Consider the following 10,583-nt stretch of genomic DNA (forward strand, 5'->3'; position numbering starts at 1 on the left):
TTCCTGGCCGCATGACTAGCATATAATTATTCTTGAGTGAATGCAAGATACTCTATGTAAAGAGCATAATCTTTAGAAGAGAAAATACTAGCCCCTTGAATAGTGGAATATGAAAGTTACCAGCAACAGATTATCAAAGACCACATTATGGGTTCATTTCCTTACATTTCAAAGACAAAGATCACATCTTTTTTCTTCTTACATATCCCATACAACAGAGGTCCCCAACCCTCGGGTTATAGACTGGTCCATGGCCTTTTAGGAACTGGGCTGCACAGCAGGAGGTGAACGGCAGGTGAAGGAGTGAGGCTTCATCTGTATTTGCAGCTGCTCCCCAGCACTAGCATCACCACCTCAGCTCTACCTCAGATGATCAGGCATTAGATTCTCATAGGAGAACTGGTCCTTGATACCAAAAAGGTTGGGTACTGCTGCCATATAATACATTAGTACATCAGTTGCAGCATTGTGTGTGTTCAATAAATATGTGCAGAATTAAAATCAACTGCAAAATTGTAGATTCATGGTTACTGCTGACTTACAAATAACAGGCCCCCCCAAAATTACCAGTAAAGATTGTAATAAAGTTTATGGCAGGATTATTTATTGAGATATAAATTTTGTATAATTTGTTTTCATTATTGTAGGTATTTTTCCTTCCCTAAATCAAAATATGGCTACATCTTTCTGTTCCCTATCTTGGAAGCTTTTGTTTTGCAAGGTCAAAAGTAGAAGTTGCCTGAATCCAGATGACTTGAATCCATAGCTTTTGATTTCAAAAGCCTAGGCTCATTGAGGGAAACTATGCTGGCTTGCCCCAGCGGGTTAAGAGAACTTTTGAGTAGAGGTGGCAGAAGCTGTCTAATCTAGAAGTTATAGAAGTTTAAAATTAAAAAGGCGATGGGAATAATGAAAGATTTTTTTGAGCAGCAAGGAATACCCTTGTTCCCTTTTAGTGCCCAAAGAAGAGGCAAGATCTCAAAGGAGAGTAGCTGCATGGTACACTTAAAAGAGGCTGGATACTAGGCCATGAGGCTGCCAACCTCAGCAAAGACACCCCCCTCACCAATGTCCAAGGGTGGAACAGAAGCAGCTGACACATCTATCTACAAGGGGCCTGTGCATTTGCATGATAAACATATCAGTATGGACAAATGGCAGAGGGTCTGCCCTGAAAGTTCTGGTCCGTGTATAATTTGCTAGGGCTTTCGACAACTTTGGCCAAGGGACAGCCTCTAAAAATCATGAGCGAGATTGAATTTTTAGGCAGCTGGAAGTGTGGACAGCTCAGAGCAGGTTTCATTTGTTGTAGTGATATAAAGAAATGTGACTTTTTTGCACCCTGGTGGTATGAACCAAGTTTCACTGCTTCAATTCTAATTTGGTGTTCTTGGTTAACTTACTAGTCTACTTTGTACCTTAAATTTATCCTTCCTCTACCTTACAAGGTTTTTATGAAACCAAAATGAAGTAAGGTAAGAAAAATTGCTTTGAAAGGCACTAAACAAATGAATATATTTCAGTAAAAATATAGAATCAGTATAAAAAACATTTTAGAGCCTTTAGTTCTATATCAAACTTAAAGGATATATTATGATAAAACTGATGGCACAAATATACTTGTTATCTTAATCTGAGTTGCCTATATTGAGATATGGTTTTAATAGCCTCTCTGCACTGGCTGTTTTCCTCAGCTTTTTAAAAAATTGCTCTGTGTTTAATTATTTTCAAAGGAACAAAATTCAGATATGTACTGTTTTCTTCCTGAACTATATCTTCAAGAATTTGATCTTTTCTGAGAGTCAGTGGTATTCTTAGGGTGTAATGAACCATAGCAACTGTTTCATAACATATATCCACTGGTGCCTTATGTTCTGGAACACACAGGCAAATATTAAAACATTTCTACCTACCTCATTGCCAACTTCTCAGGCAAACCCCATACCTGAGTGTGTCTGGATTTCTGGAATCTTCAGAGCTGAATTTCTTAAGTAAAGGGAGGCTGTATGTAATATAAGCAGCACCATTGCACATTCATAGTTAAAGACAGTGACTCTGGATGGTCATTGAATTGTACAACTTCAGAGGGCACTTTGCCTATCTTTGAATTCACTCTACCACATAACAACTACATGACATTGGGAAAGTCATTTAATCTCGGTGAGCCTTGGTTTCCTTCTATGTAAAATGATAATAATAGTAATGCCTTCTTCATGGAGTTATTGGAAAGATTCTATCATATAATGCATATAAAGTTTTTAGCACAGTGCCTGACATGTAATGCATACTCAATAAATGGATGGTAGCTGTTATAAATACAATAGGGTCAGAGGAATGATTCTAAGACCACCTTGAGAGTAAAGATCTGATTTTGCTTGAAAGGTAAAAGATCACTTAGAAAATACCATCTGGAAAATACCATCTGGGAAAAAGAACTATGTAAGATGTATGCCTGATCCTGATTTTACCCTTACTAGAAGGCTGGAACTTTGTCTTGCTTACTGCTGTATCCCAGCATAGAAAAGTGCTTGACATATAGTTGTTACTCAATAAAAATGAGTTATATGAATGGAACTGGGGATTACCAATGGCATACCCAAGAACTCAATAGTATCCAGTCCACAAGGGACAGCTTAGCACAATGCCCTGAACACAGTAAGTACTCAAGAAAAAATGAGTGATATAAGTACCTCAGCTAGTTTTATATCTTCCCAGGTCATTGCCCTCTTTACCTTGTTGTGTAAATTACATCACCCAAAATTCAGCTTTCGTTATATTGCCTTTGTTCTTCAGCTCTATGGCCCTTCCCTAACTTTAGAATCCCTGGTTTATCATGTGCATTCATTTGACAAATACTCCTTGAACACTCAGCTATATGCCAAGCACTATACTAAATGCCAGGGACCTCTTGGAGCTTGTGATTTAGTAGGGAGACTGGCAGTTTACAAGTCAAAAAAAAAAAACAAAACAAAACAGACAAGATGATTTTACATAGTGATAAGTGTTAAGAGAAAAGTAAGATGGGGGAACATTATAATAGGGGTTTATTTTAGATTGGGTGGTCAAAGAAAGCTTCTCTAAGGATGTAACATCTGAGCTGGAAGTTGAAGATCAGTAGTTGTGGAAATGGAAGCAGCTTTTTCTCTTGGAAGTGCCTAGTTTCTTCTGAAAAGCTGTGAAAAATCTCAGAAAATGGAGTACAGTTAAGCAGGCTGGAGACTGCAAGAGAGGAAAAAGAACAAGGATTGGCAAATTGCCATCTTGTTCAAACCTGTCTCAACTTTTCTGAACTACTTTTAGAGGTTAAGCATTCCATTGAATGTGAAGGTTAGAAGATCACTTGAGATAATCCAGATCAGTGCTTCCCTATATGTAGTATACGTCCCCCTGGTGGTATATGAGATAATTGTAGGTGATTGCAGATGAACATTATTTATTTCAATATGCATTTAAAAATATAACTAACATCCAACTCATGGTTTCATGATTATTATTGTTTAAGATGAGGTTAAAGTAGATAGAGCCATGGCAGTTCACTTTCCAGAGACCAACTTTCTGGCCAAGAGCAGATCTTAGGTAGTTTTATGGGGATGAGGCTAAGGTGAGGAATGCTGCCACCCCCATACTTAGGGAATGAGAGAGGGCAGGCCTGAACACCATGTCTATAATTGAGATTGTTCTTGAATATGACAAAATCATGCGGGTCACACACAGATGAAAAAACTGATTTGACTCCTTCTGCAAATAAATTATTTAGAGCCTAAACATCTAAGAGAATGGCAAAGCCCCTTGTTGGCCAAGATACAGGTCTTCAGGGTTAATCAGAACTGAATTTGAATCCTAACTCTGCCATGTAATTGCTATATGACCTTGGGCAAGTAGTCTAAATCTCACTCTGCCTTAGTTTCTTCGCCTGCATAGATGAGGATTCTAGAACCTACCTCTTAGGGTTATTGAAAGGATTAAATGAAATAAAAAACATGGGAAGTACTTTTCCCAGTGCCTGGCACATAGTAAGTACTCAAAATACATGATAGCTATAATTATCCAAGTTTTCTGGGGCAGTTCTGATTTCAAATATTTTGTTTCATTTTCAGACTGTGTTTTCTCTTTTGAAATTTAAAATGTGACCACTGTGCATTTCTCTTCAATGTTTTGAGGAGGCTTTGATTTTTCAGGTACTAAGATATAAAACACCCTTCACTCCCTACACTTGATTTGAAACCTTCAATCCTAGTCAGAGACACCTTATGAAGACCCAAAGCAGACTTACACCAAAGAATAATTGGTAGGGCAGGATGGGGTGGAGGGAGAGGCATGATTTTGAACTCACAAGTACTCAGTCAATAAAGTTTTTAGTTTTCCACAGAAGTACACAGAGTGAGCGGACAAACTAGAAGCAAGGTTTGGGGAGTCTTTTTTTTTTTTTACTGGGTGTACCCCTTCATTTCTAGTTCTCTTTGAAGGTTTTGCTTTAATTAACACAAAGGTGAAGTTTAGATGGCCTGACATTGCTCACGATCAGTCATTTTTCTAAATTATCTAAACTTTATTACAATTACACATATGAAATGCCCTGTAATGAAACTGCATTGTAATTACACAGCTGTCAACATCAGTATTCAACCTGCAGGCTACAGCTGCCCTCTCACATTCATTGCAATCAGGTTTCATCTGTTTACAGATAGCAGTGTGAGGAAACCCACCAAATGGGTTTTGCTCTGGAATCTGTATACCCTCTAGGGTCACCCAAAATTCATAGAAAATTATCTTTTAATATTTGAACCAATATGGATGTATCCAAACCATACCCTCCTTCTTTATCAACTCTTGAGTTCTGCATACCATTGAGAAAATGAGATTAGACTCATCGATTCCTCCACAGCTTTGTGAGACAGAAGATTAAGCAATGGGCCAGCCAGGCAATAGCTTGGCATGCCAATTTAAAAAGGAGAGTTGAACAAAATCTCAGGGATAAATTATAAATATGGTGCCAATTACTTTGGGTTTCTACCAATGCTGCCCAAAGTAACTGGGGAGATGGAAACTGGCTTCCTCTCTCGCTGAAGAGGCTAGAGCCCTTGAGTAAAAAATCAGAAGCAAAAATAAACCAGTCCTTACTGGTGCCAGCCACCGCATTTTTGTGATGAGCATGTGCAAGTTAAAGGGTGTGCCACCAACTGGGATTAACAAACTGGGAGTTGCTTAAAGTGAGCAACTCTCCACAATTGGCTGAGATTGTGTTACAAAATAATGCATGCCACAGTGCTGTTTATCAGGAATGAGGAGTTTATATTCTTATCTAAGTTTTAAATGCTCTAATATAACTCCCTGAAAGTTGCCTGGTTTGGAAAATTGCAAAAGGAAATTAAAGACAAAGCAAGAACTACAGAAGAGAAGGAAATGGTTTGTTAGCAAAGAAAAACAAAAAAACAAAAGGGAAATTCTAAAATATTTTAAATGTGATTGTATAATTATATCCCTACAAATTACTTCCATTGTATTCATTTCTGAGTGACAGAAAAGAAGGAAAAAAAAGAGAAAAAAGAAAAGAAAATAAGAAATCAGTAGGTTAAAATGCCAATTTAGGAGGGAAGTGAGCACACAGTGTAAATATATATATATGCCTTACTGTTAAAGTGTACAGCTGAAACTTATTGGCTTTTGTTAACCAATGTCACCATAAAACAAACTAACTAACTAACTAACTAACTAACTAACTAACTAACTAACTAAATAAATAAATAAATTTTAAAAATGCCAATTTAGGATTTTTGCCATAGCTGAGGGCATTAAAACACAGTGGTTAAGCTTATAGGCTCAGGTGTCAGCCTGCCTAAGCTTAAATCCTGGCTCCACCACTTACTATGTGACTTTGGCTGAGTTACTTAACTTCTTTGGGTCTCACATATTAAACTGGGATGGTGATGATGATGATGATGCCAGCCTCCTAGAATTAAATGAGATAATGCATGTGAAGTGGTTAGCACAGTGCCTGACACATGGTAAGTGCTCAATAAATAATAGCTATTATTGTGATAGGTGTATGTGGTGAATTCTTTATTTTGAAGATAACAAAGATAATATTGTTTTTATTAATAATATTTTATTAATAGAAACTCAGTCTCATCTAACTTTTATTAAGTAAAGGTTGAGCAAATGTTTTTAAAATATTGAATTGAGGAGGCACCAGAACATAAAGCCTGCTTGGGGCATTCACAGGTCTCATTCAGACTTGCTGAGGAGGGCAGATGTGTCACAGTCAAAAGAAAACTAGATTTATAGTTGGAAAAATCTGGCTTCAAATTCCATGTCTGCCACTTAGTAGTTACTATTATGACCATGAACAAATCACATAACCTCTTTGCATTATAATTTCCTTGTTTGAAAATGTGGATACTGATGTAATAGACCAGTGGCGAGGATCGGAAGAAAATTTGTATGTTTTAAAAGTACCTGGCATTCATTAAGTACTAGGCAAATATTCATTGACTCTGAATCATAAAAAGAAAAAAAAATTCTATGGAAATGTCAATACGGATCTATTATTGAGGATGATGGCTCAAGTTACTGAGCAACATTGGTATTGCTTCAAATTAGCTTCTGCCATATCTGGTGAAAAGGTCAGTATTGCTGTCAAATCTACAAACCTCCAGGACCTAATTTTTTATGCCTGCTAAGGTTTTTTAAAGCAGGGTGATAGAGTGTGCCTTAGATGCCAGTCAAGTCCTTTTTAAATATAGGTAGTACTAAAAAAGTGCTGAAATATCCCAAAGATGCTACTATTAATAACACCTTTGAGAATGATGAAGAAATTGATGGTGGCAACTACAGTAACATCTTTTAAGTTTTTGTTATGTTTTGTTTTAAATCACTGGCAAGATTATAGTCCAATTTCTTCTCTTTTGACTATCGAACAATATTGCTTGTTGCACACTCCTGCAGTCCTTTTGTCTATGGCATGAACTGGTTTAGATTTAATACAGAAACAGAAGTGAACAGCATCAAAATGATTCCAAGATACTCTTAGACCTTAGAAAAATATTTGACAACGTTAGCTGACTTTAACTATAATAATTACTGAGCAAATCTGGCTGTCTCTAGAAGCTCCTACACAAAGATAATAATGTCAGATAGATGGTGTGGTAATATGTAAAGAGCCTTTACAAATCAATAATAAAAAGACCAGTAGAAAAGCACACATAGAATATAAGCAGATTATTCAAAAAAGAATTACAGTCATATGATCAATAAACATATGAAAAAGTGTCTGATTTCACTCATATTCAAAGAAATGGGGAACTACAATAATATACTGTTTTAATAATATAATATTGCTAAAGATATTTTAAAATATGTTATTAGAAAGGCTCCAGAAAACAGGTACTCCTATACATGGCTTCTGGCCATATGTATATCAGTACCTGGCATATATTTCCTCAATGAATGAATGATTTTGGTGCTGGAATTGGAATATATTTTCAGATATTCAGGAAATTCTTAAGTAGAAAAATATCCAAAACTTGGAGACAGAATTCATGGATTACTATTTATGTGAATGCCAACTTTTGAATCACATAGAAAACTCATGCACTTGACTATAATTGTTTAGATGGTGTGCCTTGGTATAATTTTCTGAAATCATAAAAACTACTACTGAATCTACATAACCAGTCTTAGCATCATTGGCTCTCAACTTTGTGGGAGTTTATAACACACTGCTATTGTTAGCTTGATTTTATGTCATCTCCCCCTTTTCCTAAAAATGCTACGTGGCATAATTTTTTTTTAAAGTGCCTCTAATTTTGTTTCGATAACTTTTCAAAAAGCTCATGATGATCCTTAAGATAATTGTAGACACCCAGAGGGTGGAGCGTTTAGGGCTGGGAACCACAACTTTACAGTCATCCATGATACTTTTCAATAGTTTTTCACTAGCTCTGTAATGTACTCTTTTCACAATGTGAATAGATCTTTTCTGTCAATAAGGAAAGCATAACTTCGTTAATAATAGGTAAGCTAGCATCTTATTATCTGTATTTGGCAGACTTAAAAGTATTGCCGTCTTTTGGAAAAAAAACAAAACAAAACACAAATAACAGCTGTTTCCAGATGTCATTAAAACAGGCATTACCACTGATGAAGCTTTCTTATAAAATATCTTACAATAGTTTTGGGTGTTGCCAGAGCTGCTTGAACTAAAAATTCCATGGGAGTTAGGGCCCTGTGCTTTTAAATTGCTAATTGCTTTGATTGCAACCTCCTGCTCAGATATCACAGTAAGGGACATTTCCATGATTCCATCTATACACGTTTTCTTCCCTTATAACTACATTGCTTCAGTGTTATGACACTTTGGAACTTTGTGAATACTTGCCCAGAATTCTGACACCTCCATCAGTAGCATATAGATATTTTAGAGCTTTTGGAAATTGAAACGATATAGTTTGCTTATTTTGGAAGTATTAATTTTAGTTTCTCCTTCATGGTTTTATTTATATAAATGCAATAATTTTGAATACATAGCTATCATTTTTGGCATTTCTCAGTTATTTGGGCTAGTTTCTCATCCAAAAGGAGTAATTGTTATAATAATTTCCAAGTACAAAAGATTAATTATTATTGTTCAGTGTTTTATGCACCAGTTACTTTTGTATTTAAAGTTCTTTGTTGAACTTACTGATTTTTTCACTCTAGTTTTCTTTTTCACTTAGTCTCTCAATATTAGAACCCTCCAAGAAAAAATTCAAAAGCTGGTAATAATGTGAGTGATTTGTTTTTCTTTCTGATGTATCTAAAAAATTTTCATTCTGCATGAATGCTTAGCTTTCCATTCTGTCCCTACAATTGAGAATTCAACAAAACACTCACAATCCACACAAACTGAATTTGCCTTAAACTGCACATTTACATGCTATATTGTTAAATACTAGCTTTGAGCAAAAAGTACACTGCAATTGGAGACTCATGATGCTATTCTGAGAACAATGATTGAAGATTTCTAAAAGTAAGCCACTGACGTATCCATCCTATGGATTACTGACTAGCCATTAAGAAGAATGTCATAAGTCTTTATGTACTCAAATGGAAAGATGTCAAAGACATACTGCTGAGTAAAATTAGAAAGTTACATAATATACACACATATGTATAGTAAGGTATAATTTATGTAGGTATATATGTATATGTGTATGTGATCTCATGTAAATATTCATATGCATGGATATATGTAGATGAAGGTCTGGGTGGATATACATCAAACTGTTATTGTTATCTCTGGGAAGGAAAGTTAAATGGGTGGGGGAATGGGCGTAAAAACAGAGTTTTACTTTTTACTATATACTTTTGTAAAATTTAATTTTTAACAAGTATATGTTACTTTTATAATTTTAGAAACTTTCTTTTTTTAGTAAATTAAAACCTCCTGTGAAATCTCTTACCATTCCCAAGTCTAAACTATTAAATGAGCAGGATTTCAGTGATAGGACCTCATTAGCCTTGAATTATCTAATTTATTCCTTCTAATAACCCTGTAAAGTAGGTTCTGTTTCCTATCTGAAATACAAAAACTAAGGCTCAGAGAAGTGACATAATTTGTCAGATACCACATAGCTAATAAAAGCAATTGAGCAGGGATTTCAGCTTGGATTTATCTGGCTCTTAAACCTATGTTTTTGCTACTAGTCACCACAGCCTAAGTGCAAGTACATCAATAGAGTTTACTTTAGTTCTAGGAATTGTTTTAAGTACTTTTACACATAACACATTTATTCTTCACAACGACCTTATAGGGTAGATGTTATAATTATTCTTATCATCGTTATTATTTTCATCATTCTCATTTTTCAAATCAAGAAACTGAGACACACAGATTGCATGACTTGAAAAATGTGTAAGTGGCAGAGTAAATATTTGAACCCAGGCAGTCCTGTCATACATGCCATTGTTTCTCTAGGTATCATGTATAAGAGAATCCTCTATGCTCTCCCCCTATTCCTATTCTTTCATCAAGAAAAAGATGAGATGTACTGGCAGAGCTCGGACTTCGTCAAGCTAAATAAAGTCATGGCTCAAAGTAAACCTGCTGTTTTATGTTTTACACATTAATTATTAAGTCTCTCTACAATTCTTAGTGGGCTGTATTATAAAACACTTCCCTATGAAGTGAAATGTTTCCAGTTTGAAACCCAGAATAAGGTATGGGTCTGTCCCTCAAAGCATTCTCTTCCGTTTGGAGAATATGAAGCAGAATAATTGTGCCATGTCAAAAGAGAGAAAATACAACTGGGTCTGAGATGTCCATCATTGGTGATTATCTTCCAATTTCAAATAAATTTCTTCTTATTCCTCAATCTGATATAGGGCATCTACAAAAAACCCACAGCTAACATCATACTCAATAGCGAAAGACTGAAGGCTTTCTCCCTAAGATCAGGAACAACAAAAGGCACAAGGATGTCTGTTCTCACAACTTCTGTTCAACATCATACTAGAAGTTCTCATCAGGACAATTAGGCAAGAAAAATAAATAAATGGCATCCAGATTGGAAAGGAAGAAGTAAAACTATCTCTATTTGCAGATG

This window comes from Pteropus vampyrus, unplaced genomic scaffold (genome assembly GCF_000151845.1).
Source record: "Pteropus vampyrus isolate Shadow unplaced genomic scaffold, Pvam_2.0 Scaffold244, whole genome shotgun sequence".
NCBI lineage: Eukaryota > Metazoa > Chordata > Mammalia > Chiroptera > Pteropodidae > Pteropus > Pteropus vampyrus.